Consider the following 14,697-nt stretch of genomic DNA (forward strand, 5'->3'; position numbering starts at 1 on the left):
AGAGAAACCCTGTCTTGAAAAACCAAAACCAAACCACCAAGCAAAAACTGTTTGCCACATACACCTGACAGAGTTCTACACCCCAGAACACTCATGTACAAAATTTTAAAAGCCAAGTGTGGTAGCTCCTTCATTGAGATGGCATGTAGAGACAGGAGAATCATCTAGAAGCTCATCAGCCAGCTAGCAAGAGGTACACAGCACAGCAGCAGAAACAAGAGAGAACCTGTCTTAGGGAGGTAGAAGTCAAGCACTGACCCCTGAAAGTTGTCCTCTGACCTCTACACACACGCAATTGTGTATGCACAATCAGGCACAGATGTGTGTACATACACACACACACACACACATACACATAAATAAACAAATAAACAAATGGTCATTAAAGTCAAAAGGAAGCTGAAGGATACTTGCTGGGCCTCACCCGGCCATCACAGTAGGGCGTGGGACAGCTGCCCCTGCCTCCAAAGTGGGAGAGCTGGTCCTGCCCCTCACCTGGGCAAGGTGGGCAAGTGGGAGGGCGTGGAGAGTTGACGGGCTGACTAACTCAGCTTCCACCCAGACCCAGATCCAGGCCTCTGTGTTGGCCCACCCCAGGATCCACCCCATCTCTGAACTGCTGGAGTGCATGAAGGGGCCGCTCAGGCAGATCTAAAGCTGCAGGATCTCCATGGTTCAGGGCAACAACTGGGGGTATGGGGAGTGCCGGGGAGAATCCAGGGTTGGCAGTGTGGCAAAAGCCGGCAGCTCTGAACCAGACCAATGACTCAGTCCAATGAACATTAGCACGTGAAGCTGAATGGGCAAAAGGGCATACTATGTGACACACCACAGCTCCCAGCAAATGGGCATACTATGTGACACACCACAGCTCCCAGCAAATGGGCATACTATGTGACACACCACAGCTCCCAGCAAATGGGCATACTATGTGACACACCACAGCTCCCAGCAAATGGGCATACTATGTGACACACCACAGCTCCCAGCAAATGGGCATACTATGTGACACACCACAGCTCCCAGCAAATGGGCATACTATGTGACACACCACAGCTTCCAGGGTGAGATGCTTTTGCTTGTTCGTTTGCTTGTTTTTATTTTTATTTTATTTTTTGTTTTCCTTTAGGGGGGAGGTTGCAGGGGCAGAGGACAAATATGAGAGGATGAGGAGATGGGTGGGAGTGGAGCACATGATAGGAAATTCACAAAGAATCAATAAAAATTAAAATTAACTTTAAAAAAAAAGAGTACTTACTAGGTTGAGTTCCCAGTACCCACATAGTGGTTTGCAACCATCTGTATCTACAGCTCCAGGGAATCTGAAGCCATTTTCTTACCTCCTTGAGCACTGCACAGACACAGTATATAGACATACATGCAGAAAAACACTTAGACATATAAAATAAGTACATATGAAAACATTCCTAAGAGGGGGGTGTGATATGGTTTAGCAGGTAAAGGAGCTTGCTACCAAGCCTGATGATCCGAGTTCTATTCCCAGGGCCTGTGTCATGGGAGGAGAGAACTGATGCCTGCGGGGTCTCCTGTGCTGCCGCGGGAGCACTGCGGCATGTACCTATGCATGTACAGAATAAATAAAATGTACCAAAAAACTTTTAATGAATAAAAACAAATGCCAAAAAGGATTGAAAAGAGGTCTTGCTCAAGGTCGCACAGCCAGCAGGTGGAAGAAGACAGCTGTGTCACCCTAGGAGGGGAGCGGCAGCTCAGCTCAGCCTTCGTTTCTTCCTGTCTTCCTTTTTTTTCTTCCTTTCTTTTGCTTGGTTCATACTAGGCTAACATCCTGTCGACTGATCCACGCCCCTAGACCTGTTTGTTTCTCCCTCCCAGCTTTGAATGTTCCCCAGACTGTCTCTTCCCAGAAGCACCTTGGGGCTGCATCTCAGGGCATCTCAGGGCGTGAGGAAGAGTTCAGGCAAGTCACCCTCGTGCTCCGGCCCATGCTGTGTCCAGCTTGCCCCAGTCCCTGACCCAACAACCTGGGCCTCTTGACTACTTGCTGGTGCCTCTGTTTATTCTTCTGCGAAATGAAGATTACAATGCTATGCACCTAGCAGCACGGTGCTTTCTCTAGCGGGGAGGAAAATGGTCTGGAACCAGATAGAGATATGGTTGGGGAGAAACGACACAACGTCGGCTTGTACGCTCGGTGGATTTACAGCATAAGGATTTCACCTCACCTGAAAAACCAAAACGGGGGAAGAGAGACAGCGAGGTGACTCTGCAGGCAAACGGTCCCAGACTAGCACCCGCTGCTGCCACCCCTACCTCCACCCCGTCCCCCCACCCCTGCCAGATGAACAAATTTAAATAAATCAGTTTTTTTAAGGTTTTAAAGAAATGACCCCAACGAAAGTGGGTACAGAGACAAAACTTCAAAAGCCTGTTTTGAAGATGAAAAGAGGGTTAAGCGTCAGAAATTTGAGGTGACGGCAAGGCTGGGGTACAGTCCTGGCCTGCCAGATGAGCTGCCATTGGTTGCCTATAACCCCAGCACTTGGGAGGTGGAGGCCGAGCAGCAGAAGTTCAAAGTCATTCTCAGCTACACAGTGAGATCGAGGCGAGCCTGGGCCACGTGTCATGATTGGTCTGTGTAATTTTGAGACTGGAGCCTCCTGTGACCCACAGTGGCCTAGAACCTGTTGAGCTGCTGAGGACAATCTTGAGACTTTCGTGTTCTCCCCCACCTCTCCCCTTCCATGCTGGGGTTACTGGTGTGTGTCACCCTACTCCCGAATCCACACCTTTTTGCTTTCATCGTTGCTGAAGGCCTCAGCTTGTTGGCCAAGCGGCTACCCTCACAGACAGACAGCCACACCAAGCTTCTCGGCTGGGCTCTCACTTCAGACGTGGCCTCCTGGCCTACGTCTTCTCCAGAGGCAGCCAGAGAAGGAGGTGCCGGAGCCTTGAGAGCACAAAGCTGTCCCATTGGAAGCTCAACCTGCCAGGACTAGAGCAAGCTCAAAGCAACTTACTGAAAAGCTGTTCCAAAAACATCTTTTTTTTTTTTTTAAAGAGGAATGGGAGGCCCAGCAACACCAGCTTCTTGGGTAAGAGTAATTGTCACCAACCCTGACAACAAGAATTGGATCCCCGGGAGCCACACAGTGGAAGGAGAGAAGCTTCTAGCTCCCTACAGAAAGTTGTCTTCTGTCTCCACACATGTGCTGTGGTGTACACTCCCTTCCACACGTGTGCTGTGGTGTACACTCCCTTCCACATGTGTGCTGTGGTGTACACTCCCTTCCACACAAATAAATACGTGGAAATAGCCACCATTCCTATAGCAGCCTTTGGTGTTATCAGTTGGTTGGTTTGGTTTGAGGGGTTGAATGTTTTGTTTTGTTTTGTTTTAATGTTTTTTGGTTTTGGTTGGTTGGTTGGTTGGTTGGTTTGGTTTGGTTTTTTGAGACAGGGTTTCTCTATGTAGGCCTGGCTGTCCTAGACTCATTTTGTAGACCAGGCTGGTCTCGAACTCACAGCAATCTGCCTGCCTCTGCTGGGATTAAAGGCGTGCACCACCATGCCCAGCAGTGTTTTAATGTTATTTTGAGATAGGGTCTCACTATGTAGCTCTGGCTGGAACTCTCTAGGTAGACCAGGCTGGCCTTGAGCTCACAGAGATCCACTTGCCTTTGCCTCCCAAGCGGTGGGGTCAAAGGCATCTGCTAGTGTAGGCAGGCTCCTACAGTGGATTTTAAGGCCCCGTATGATCCACTTCCCCTGAGCACCAGCCCCTCCCACCTCCTATCACTCCCCTTTTACCCGTGCTGTCATCGATGGTGGCATAGTGCCTTGTCCCTCTTGGTCACTACCGGACCCTCTTTTGCCTCAGGGTCTTAGCACTGACCGCTCCATTCATCTGAAACACTCTTCACAGATGCACATAGCAGCTGCCTGTCCCCTTTGGTTTTTTCACCCAGTGGCATCTGCTCAGAGAAGCCCTCCCTGGCCACGCTCACAGCCGTCGGCTCTGCTCTGCCCTTCACTGCCCCTCAGCAAAGTGATAGAAAACGCTGGTATCTCGCCCCACGCCCCAGGTCTAGGCTGGCCTCAAACTCTCCACGTCACCAAAGATGACTTTGAACCTTGGTTTTTAAACAGGGTCTCATATAGCACAGTCTGGCCTTGAACTCTCCACGTAGCTGAAGATACCCTTGACCTTCTGATCCCCCTGCCTTCGCTTCCCAGATGCTGGGATTAGTCATTTGTCAGCTCTCTCAGCGGTGATGCAGGCCTTCGTGCACACCAGCACAGTACAGCCACCAAGCACATCTCCAGGCTTCGTGGTCTTTCTGTCCCTCTTATCCACACTATGGACACTTCCTGGAGGAGGAATTAGGCTCTGTCCATGGAAAATGTTTCCTTCTGGGAGTCCAGCCGGCAGCTACGCGCCTTCCACAGACAACAGTTGGATAATAAGCCCATGCCCTGCCATTACCTTGCCCCTGTCCAACGGAACCCTTTGCACAGCTCCTAGCCCTGCCACCCACCAAAGCCGGACAAGCTGTGATCTGGGACATAAAATGCAAGGGGAGGGCCTTGCCTGCCCCAACCCCATCCCTAGCCTCTTCCTTGAGGCCCAGGACTCTGCTTCCTCCCACACAGGTGCCTCACCCACCCAGCCTCTCTCCTCGTCTTCGTCTTGGGCCCAGACTCCTTTGCCCTTTGACAACTATGGCGGGAACGGGCTCTTCCACTTATCTCTTCCATCCATGCCCTCCTTCTCGGCCTTCTTGGGGTGGGCTAGGCTTCTGTCAGGCTCAGCATCCCACCCACTGTAGCCTCCTCCTCACCTCCAGCCCATGCCAGGTGACATCAAAGGCACTGGAAGCCAGATCCAGGTCCCTCCAGAAGCTTTGCTGGCTCTCATCTTCTGTGTGACCTCACTGCTCCAGAGGCCATGTTGGTACAGACCAATCATTCTCCAGCCCAGTTCTGACTGGGAAGTCTTTGTCTTGTTACTTGACATCTCTGTAGCACCAGGTTTTTTTTTTTATTGAAAAGTGAGTGTTTAAAAAAAGAAAAAGAAAAAGAAAGGTGAGTGTTAAAGGCTAGGTGTGGCTGCACACATCCGTAATCCTAGTACCATGAACAGCAACTCTCATCTGTCACCTCAGCCCTTGAGGAAACGGAGACAGGTGGGTCAGGAGTTCAAAGCCATCCTCGGCTACTTAATAAGTTGCAGGCCAGCCAGCCTGGGCTACATAAAACAACAACAAGGAGACAGCCCCTCCCCCATCGACTCCTGGACAAATGGAGTGAGGAACATGAGGCTCCTAGGTGGAGCGCTTGGACACAGGAAAAATCCATCTTCACACGGGGAAGACCCCAGGAGAGGTGTGTAAACCACAGAGGCCTACCCCGGCTGCCTGGCTGTTCGTGGCCCGTTTCTAACCTACAAGCTTAGAACTCTGAGAGAGAAAAAAAACTCCAGGGGTCCCCCCAGACTGTCTCCAACGTTATCTGCCATCACTGTCCTCAGTATTAAAGTGTTCTGACACCCCAGGGTCCAGAGAGCCCACAGCCCAGGGCCCACCTCTTGACAACACTCCAGAGTGACACCCTTGTAGTCACACAATGACCCAAACCAGGACAGCAGGCACTGCTCACAGAGCTCTCAAGATGCTGCTCTTAAGCCCTTGAGTGACACCCTGGAGATTCTGTCCTGCCCCCCTGATGATACCTGCTGCCACCTGCCCCGGCTAGCACTGCTCAGCAACCCCTCTCCGTGTTTCTGGTGCATCTGCCTGGCCTTTGAGGACCCTTCTGATCCCACTCAGGCAGGGGACAAAAGAAGAGGCAGTGTAAGGGGTGGAGCTTAGCCTTGTCACTAAATACTGCCAACAGCTCAACACCCTATAGAAAGGACTCTTGTTGTCATCTTTGTGGTTTTTTTAAATTTACATGTACTTAATTTAGTGGTGTTGTGTGATGTGTGTGTGTGTGTGTGTGTGTGTGTGTGTGTGTGTGTACACGTGTGGTGTGTCATAGCAAGTCTGTAGAGGTCAGAGGACAATTTGCAGGGCATCTTTTCCCACCATAAAATCCAAGAATTAAACTCATGCCATTAGCTTTGGCAGCAAGAGACCTGCCTGTATTTTACTCTGCATATAAATAGGCAGATAGCTGGGCAGGCAGGTGCACAGCTTTAATCCCAGCACAGGGACAAGCAGATTTTTGTGAATTCCAGGTCAGCCTGGTCTACATAGAAAATCCCAGGACAACCTTGTCTCAAAAAAAAAAAAAAAAAAAAAAGGAAGAGAGGGTGTGTGTGGGAGGGTCTGGAGAGACAGATAGTTCAGCAGTTAAGAGCACTGGCTGCTATAACAGAGGACCCAGGTTCAATTTGCAATACCCACATGGCGGCTCACAACCATCTGTAAAATGACTCCAGTCTCAGGGGACCACAGACGCTAAACATGCAAGCAGCACAGACATACAAGCAGGCAACACATCCATACACATAAAATAAAATGAAATGAGAGCCAGAGACAAAGATAACAGCAAACAGTGTTTGAGCCAGACAGGTCAAATATGGTGGCATGAAAGTACCTCTGGTTTCTGCTCCTGGGCTCCAAGCCTAGATTCTCAGAGTGGGTTGGTCCCTGAACAAGTCTCCTAGAATTCCTTAGAAATGCAGGTTCTTTCTAAGTCGGACACTAGGGGCCAATCCAGCTTCTGTGTTAACAAAGCTCGGATCAACGACCTACAAGGCAGAAACACGACCCAGAGTCTCCACCTGGTGGTCATACATCAGAAGTGCAGGATGGCGGGCGCCTAGTATCCCAGTCCCGGGCCATTGACAGGAAAGCTACCCTGACTTGTGAGCACAGCCAGCATAGGAGGGCTTCATGTGCGTGGCACAGTGTGGCCTGTCCTCTTCCTTGCTCTCATTTCCTCTCCCTCGCTCTCCCCTGTTGGCTTCCACCGCTTCCTCACCTTCTTGCAAGCACACCAAGCACGCCCCCACCTCAGGCTGCAGCTACTCACTGATGTTCACTCAGCGCTCTGCTCACACGCCGCTGCCACTCTCAAGAACTTACCTGACTGCGCTCCTCAGGGAACCCTGGCCTGCCCTATGACCCTTCTTTCCTTTTCTTCAGTGTTGCTGTCACTGACTTCTGTCTGCCATTCTCATGAAGCCAGGAGCTACAAGAAGGCCCAGGTGTTTACCTGCTCTGCTTATTATCTCGTCCCTAGCATAGATGAACTCGTCCCTAGCACTCAGTGAACACTTCCAAACGAGTGACTTTCTTCTACGAGGCAGTTATTGTCACCCCCTCTTCCTCTGATGGGAAAACTGAGGCTCCTGCAAGGTGACCTGACTCACAAAAGTCCACTGGGTTCTAAATTTGAAATAAGATTGCTCTCTCTCCCTCCCCACCCTATCTCTCTGTCTGTCTGTCTGTCTGTCTGTCTGTCTTTCTGTCTGTCTGTCTGTCTGTCTGTCTGTCTGTCTGTCTGTCTCTCTCTCTCTCTCTCTCTCTCTCTCTCTCTCTCTCTCTCTGTGTGTGTGTGGGGGGGGGGGGGAGTGGAACAAGCCAAATACCCAGTCCCTTCTCAGGATTTCTGAAAGCAAAGCAAAGCAGAAGTGTGTTGTGTCTATCCTTGAGACTGGGAAGACTTTTCAAACAGGCTGCTGTGTCTCCAACATCAGAGGCTGGCAGGTCAGCTGGTATGGCTTCTAAACATCATCCTAGTGTTTAAAAGGACAAAGAGCAGCTCTAGGGAGTGTCTGGAGGGGCCCAGGGAGACAGTTGCCCTGGGCATATGGAAAAAGGACAGCATGAGTGCAGGTATGTGCCGGGAACCTGAAGGTCTCCACTAAAACTCTATTTTTAAGAATTTGGGTCTAGGACCAAGTGTTATTAGGCTAGGTTCCTCTCCCTCCTCCTCTTCCCTCTTTTCTCCTCCTCCTCTTCTTATTTCTCTCTCTCTCTCTCTCTCTCTCTCTCTCTCTCTCTCTCTCTCTCTCTCTCTCCCTCTCTCTCCCTCTCTCTTTCTTTCTTTCTTTCTTTTTTTTTTCCTGACAGGGTCTCATTACATAGCCCTGGATAGCGAGGTACCCAAGCTTGAGTTACTCTGCCTGGTTTAACAATATATATGGATTTTTCACAGATCTGGAGGCTGCAAGATCAAAGCCAGGAAGTAGCCATTCTGGTGTGTGCCAAGACCTTCTTGGTCCACAGGTGGCTTTTCCTTGTCTCCTCAAAGGGTAGAGGGGGCAGAAGAATTCGCTGGGCCTCTTACCTTTCCCTCAGTTCCTCCAGTTTAATAATTCACCTATCCTTACTTTTATCTGGGCCTCTTTTATAAGGGCACTGGCCCCGTCCTGAGGACCCCACCCATGTGCCTAGACACTTCCCAAGGCTCTGACTCCCAATAGCATTCATTATATTCATTCTGGGGGCTCGGCCTTGTATATTTGGGAAACACAAACATTCAACCTTTGGCAACTGGGGCAGGCTGGGCTATGTTTGGTTTAAAACTTCCCACAAAAGGGCTATCACCATCACACACACCCACGGTACCACAGAAGGGCTATCACCATCACACACACACCTGCACTACCACAGAAGGGCTATCACTGCCACACACACCTGCAGTACCACAGAAGGGCTATCACCGTCACACACACCTGCAGTACTACAGAAGGGCTATCTCCATCACACACACCTGCAGTACCACAGAAGGGCTATCACTATCACACACACCTGCAGTACCACAGAAGGGCTATCACCGTCACATGCACCTGCAGTACCACAGAAGGGCTATCTCCATCACACACACCTGCAGTACCACAGAAGGGCTATCACCGTCACACACACCTGCAGTACCATATTGCCGACATGGCATTCTGCCTGCAGCTGTGTGGTTGGTTCAGCGAGCTGTGCCCTTCCAGCTACTTAGCTACGTTTGTCCTGTGTTGTGCCAAAAACATTTCCATATGATTTTATTCTAACTTGTATTTTCCTTTATTTCATTGTAGTATATCATATTGTTATGGCACTGCCAACCAAATCAGGGTGCCATGCATGCTAGCCAAGCATACATATATACATATATACATATATACATATATACATATATACAATGTCTACCGCTGAGCTGCATCCTCAGCCATCCCTTGTCCACTTTTGTGGTGGCTTGAATAAAGCGGCTCGTGTATTTGAATGCTTAGTCACCGGGGAGTGACACTATTTGAAAGGATTAGAAGGATTGTGTGTGTGGACTTGTCGGAGGAAATGCGTAGCTAGAAGGTGGGCTTTGAGGTTTTGAAAACCTGTGCCAAGCCCAGTCTCTCTCTCTCTCTCTCTCTCTCTCTCTCTCTCTCTCTCTCTCTCTCTCTCTCTCTCTCTCCTCCCCCTCTCTCTCTCCCTCTCTCTCTCCCTCTCTCTCTCTCTCTCTCCCTCTCTCTCTCTCTCTCTCTCTCTCTCTGCTTGCAGACCAGGGCGTAGCTCTCATCCACAGCCACAGCACCGTGCTCCCCGCCATGATGATAATGGGCTGCGCCTTTGAAACTGTCAGCCAGGCCCCCAGTTACACCTTTTCTTTCACAAGAGTCGCCCCGGTTGGTTGTGGTGTCCCTTCACAGCAATAGAACAGTGACTAAGACAACTTTACTCCCTTTGTACTTTGATTTTTATTACTTATTCATTCTCTGTGTATAGTGTATAATGTGTGTACCCATGCATATATGTGTACATGTTCATGTGTGCTCATATGTGCAACGCATGCAGGGGGTCAAAGGTCAACATCAGGTGTCTTCCTCTGTTGCTTGCTGTCTTTGTTGTTGTTGTTGTTTTGGTTTTGGTTTTGGTTTTTTGAGACAGGGGTTCTCTGTGTAGCCTTGGCTGTTCTGGACTCACTATGTAGACCAGGCTGGCCTCGAACTCACAGTGATCCACCAGCCTCTGCCTCCCATGTGCTGGGATTAAAAGGTGTGTGCCACCACTGCCAGGCTGCTGTCTTTTTTTTTTTTTTTTTTTTTTTTTTGAGACAGGGTTTCTCTGTGTAGCCTTGGCTGTCCTAGACTCGATCTGTAGACCAGGCTGGCCTTGAACTCACAGCGATCCGCCTGCCTCTGCCTCCCAAGTGCTGGGATTAAAGGCGTGCGCCACCACGCCCGGCCAGGCTGCTGTCTTATTTTCTGAGATAGGGTTTCTTCACTGAATGCAGAACCTGCCAGTCCAGGTGAGCTGGCTGGTCAGTGAGGATCCGCGTGTCTTCCTAGTCACCGCCCCTTAGGTTACAGATGCACATCCACATCTGGATTTTACTGGGTGTTTGGACTCAGAGACTCATGTGGCACAGCAAGTACTTTACCCACCGAGCCCTCTCCCATCCTGCTTTTTACATTTTGAGGCATGGTCTCACTAAGTTCCCAAGCTGTCTGAGCTTGTGACCTTCCTGCCTCAGCCCCTGTTTTGGTTAGTTAGGGTTTCTATTGCTGCAATTTAACACCATGACCAAAGAGCAAGCTGGGAAGAAAGGGAATTATTCACTTTACACTTCCACATTGCCACTGAAGGAAGTCAGGACAGGAACTCAAACAGGACAGGAACTTAGAGGCAGGCGCTGATGCAGAGGCCATATAGGGGTGCTGCTGACTGGCTTGCTCGGCATGGCTTGCTCAGTCTGCTTTCTTATAGGACTCAGGATCACCAGCCCAGGGATGGCACCCACAGTGGGCTGGGCCCTTCCCCATTAATCACTAATTAAGAAAATGCCTTACAGCCGGGTGCGGTGTTGCACGCGTCTAATCCCAATGCTCGGGGAGGCAGAGGCAGACAGACCTCTGTGAGTTCAAGGCCAGCCTGGTCTACGAAGGGAGTCCAGGACAGCCAAGGTTACACAGAAAAATCTTATCTTGGAAAATAAAAAATAAAAATGAAAGAATAAAGTGCCTTCCATCAGGATCTCATGAAGGTGTTCCCTCAACTGAGGCTCCTTCCTCTGTAATGACTCTAGCTTGTGTCACACAAAACCAGCCAGGACAGTCTCCAACACAAATTACAGGCTTGCACAACTGGCCTGGCTATTTCCTTTTATTTTAAATTACAATCAAAATATTGTTTGTTCATGAACTAGGCGTGGTGGCACAAGCCTGTCATCCCAGCACTGAGGAGGCAAAGGCGGGAGGCGCTAAGGTTCAGGGTTGCTGTCCTAGTTTTCTTTCTATTTCCAAAGCAACTTGGGCGGGGGGAAGGGTTTCTGTGGCTTACACACCCAAATCACAGTCTATCGCTGAGGGAAGTCGGGGCAGGAACTGAAGCAGACACCATCGGAGGAACGCCATTTACTGACCTGTTTTCCATGGCTTGCGTAGCCTGCTTTCTTAAACACCCCGAGACTACTCATAAATAGGCTGGGGCCCCCACATCAATCATTAATCAAGAAAATCCCCCATATGCCTGCCTACAGGCCAATCTGATGGAGGTGGTTTCTTAATTGAGGTTTCCCCCTTCCCAGATGACCCTAGCCTGTATCAAATTGACAAAAACTAGCCCTTAACTACATATCCAATGTGTTGAAAGCCTTGAGGGTGTGTGTGTGTGTGTGTGTGTGTGTGTGTGTGTGTGTGTGTGTGATGTGTGTGTGTATGTGGTATGTGATGTGTGTGTGTATGGTGTGTATGTGTGTGTGGTGTGCATGTGTGTGTGGTATGTGTGTGGTGTGTGTGTGTCTGTGTGTATGTGTAGTGTGTGTGTGTGCTGTGTGTGTGGTGTGTATGTGTGTGTGGTGTGTATGTGTGTGGTTGGAGTGTGGTGTGTGTATGTGTCTTGTGGTGTGTGTGTGTGTGTGGTTTGTGTGGTGTGTGTGTGTGTGTGTGTGTGTGTGGTTTGTGTGTGGTGTGTGTGTGTGTGTGTGTGGTTTGTGTGTGTGTGGTGTGTGTGTGTGTGTGTGTGGTTTGTGTGTGGTGTGTGTGTGTGTGCTTTGTGTGTGTGGTGTGTGTGTGTGTGTGTGTGTGTGTGTGTGTGTGTGTGTGTGTGCGTGTTGGTGAGATGGCTTATTAGGTCCCCACGCCATCGAGCATGGGTAGAGGCCAGAGGATAACTTATAGGAGCTGGCTTTCTCCTTCCACATTGTGGGTCCTGGAGGTCAGAGCCAGGCCATTAGTCACGACCACAAGTGCCTTTGCCCCTTGAGCCATCTTGCCGACCCTGACCTTTTATAGTAAATTGCAAACATAACTCTCACTGCTAAAAACAAGCACATATTTCTCAAAGCAATAACCTAGATTGGGAAGTTTTACACTGACACAAAATTGTTACCTACTATACACATCCCATCGAATTTCCCCAGTGATCACAGTAATTTATTTCCTTTCTCCTTCCCTCCCTCTCTTTTTTCCCTCCTCCCTCCTTCCTTCCTTCCTTCCTTCCAAGACAGAATCACATGTAGCCCAGGCTGGCCTCCCACTTGCTGTAGCCTGTAGGGACAGCCTTGAACTCCTGATCCCCCTGCCTCTACCCTCCAAGTGTTGACAGTATAGGCATCAGCCATCACACTCAGCCCCACTGTTATCTTTTTTATTTTTTTAGACAGAATCGCAATACATAGCCCAGACTGGCTCAGAAATTGCTATGTAGCTCAGGTTGGCCTCAGATTTACATAGATCCACTGCCTCTGCCTCCCGGTTGCTGGAATTAAAGGTGTGTGCCACATGCCTGGCACACACAGTTGTCTTTCATAGCAAGGGTCAGCAAGTTTTTCCTGGCCTTGGAGCCCGTATTGTATGAAGTCGCTATCTGCTTAGTTTCCTCAATCTAGAACTTTTCCTCAGTCTGTCTTTAATAAGTACAATGCAGAGCACAGGCTGGACCTTTGGGGGACCTTACCCTTGTACCTTGTTATAGGTCTATCTCCAGATAGTCACACTGAGGTTGGAGCTTTGTTACAGGAAATGGGAGCATGGATCAGTTTACAACACCGGCTAAGTTTGTGTTTACAACACCAGCTAACTTTGCCTCTCTGGCCTAGATGTACGGATCTTACTTCTGTCTAAGCTCTGTCCTGGGACATCTGAGCATGACAGAGCCTCTGACGGCACCCTTCCTGACACCCAGAAAAGATTTCCTTTGTAACTCTTCATCTCAGTTACAGGCAAATTGCTTCTCTCCGCCCCCAGGCCGAAAACTTTAGGGTTATTCTCCTTTCTCCTCTTTGTAAATATTTGTGTGTGTGTGTGTGTGTACACATGTAAAATGTATGAGGGTGCAAGTGAATGTGTGGGAGGCCAGAAGTCCATGTCAGATGTTTTCTGCAATTGCCTTTTTTTTTTTTTAATACAGAGGGTCTCACTGTGTAGCCTTGGCTGGCCTGAAACTCACTATGTAAAGCAGGCTGTCCTTGAACTCATGGAGATCTGCCTGCTTCTACTTCTGCCTCCCAAGTACTGGAACTAAAGGGCTGTGCTACTACCATGCCCAGCCCCCCATTGCTCTCCATCCTTTTCTTTTCTTTTCTTTTTCTTTTTTTTTTTTTTTTTTTTTTAGACAGAATCTCTCACTAGCCCCAGAGCTCACTAATTCAACTCTAGTGCCTAGTAAGCTACTCCCAGGGATTCTCCTGTCTCTGCACACTCAGTGCTGGCATCACAGCTGCACACTGATGTGTCTGGCTTTTATGTGAGTGCCCTCATGCGTGTGCAACAAGCACTTTCCCGACTGAGCCCCACTGTGTGTGTGGCGCTGGGGAAGAAGAGCTCATGGCCTCGCACACCCTAGGCAAGCGCTCTGCCAGCACCACGGCTGCCCAGCCTCCTTCCTTCCCTCCAGCACCTCACTCGAATCTCATCAGCAGATCCTTAAACATCACTGCCTCTCATCTGTAGGGTAGCAGGGGCCTCTTTCCTGGTCTCCCTGGGTCCACCTTCTTTCCCGCTCCACTAATTCCTCATCCAGCATAGCTACATACATGGACAGAGCATGAAAAACTGAAAAAAAAATGGGCCCTGTCCTTCCCTTAGCTGAAGCCTCCCATAGCTTCCCACCTTACTCAAAGCAGAAGCCAGAGTGTTTAAAGTGGCCCACAAGCCAGGCATGGTGGCCCACGCCTTTAATCCCAGCACTCGGGAGGCAGAGGTAGGTGGATCACTGTGAGTTCGAGGCCAGCCTGGTCTACAAAGTGAGTCCAGGACAGCCAAGGCTACACAGAGAGACCTTGTCTCGAAAAACAAAAACAAAAAACAAAAACAAAAAAATAAATAAATAAAAATAAAGTGGCCCACAAGACCACACACCATATAGGTCGTGTCTTCTTCTTGCCTATTTAGCTCAGCCATCCTATCTACTGTTTTGTCACCTCAGCAGGTGTGAACCTCTTGGAGGGGTCTTCACTCATCCTGTCCCCTCTGAAGGAGGCATCTCTCGAGCGCCCTCATGGCTGCCTGCACCACTTCTCCTAGGCCTTGGCTTGTTTCTTCTTCCCAGTGAGGCTTTGGTGATGACTTGGTTTGAAATGTCCCTCAGCAGCACTGCCTACTCCCCTCCAGAGGCTGTTTGAATGACAGGGACGCCATGGGCTCATATATTTGAATATATGAATACATATTGGTCCTCAACTGGTGGAACTGTTTGGGAAGGACTAAGAGGTGTGGCCTTGGTGGAGGACATGTGTCACCGAGGGCAGGCTTTGAAGTCTTAAAGGGCCATGTCATTTCCACTT

At 49.5% G+C, this 14,697-nt stretch overlaps 1 long non-coding RNA gene across 1 annotated transcript in view; it reads right to left on the reverse strand.

The window, feature by feature from the left end:
• Nucleotides 1–1,616: 1,616 nt before the first annotated feature.
• LOC311593954 overlaps nucleotides 1,617–14,697 on the reverse strand; it is a 22,000-nt gene continuing 8,919 nt past the window's right edge. The window contains exons 2-3 of the long non-coding RNA XR_014777876.1: nucleotides 4,821–4,998; nucleotides 1,617–2,204 (exon numbers count right to left, since the gene is read on the reverse strand). This is a non-coding gene — a long non-coding RNA (uncharacterized lncRNA). The remainder of the gene's footprint in view (nucleotides 2,205–4,820; nucleotides 4,999–14,697) is intronic.

This window comes from Acomys minous (assembly GCF_964271855.1).
Source record: "Acomys minous genome assembly, chromosome: 3".
Taxonomy (NCBI): Eukaryota; Metazoa; Chordata; class Mammalia; order Rodentia; family Muridae; genus Acomys; species Acomys minous.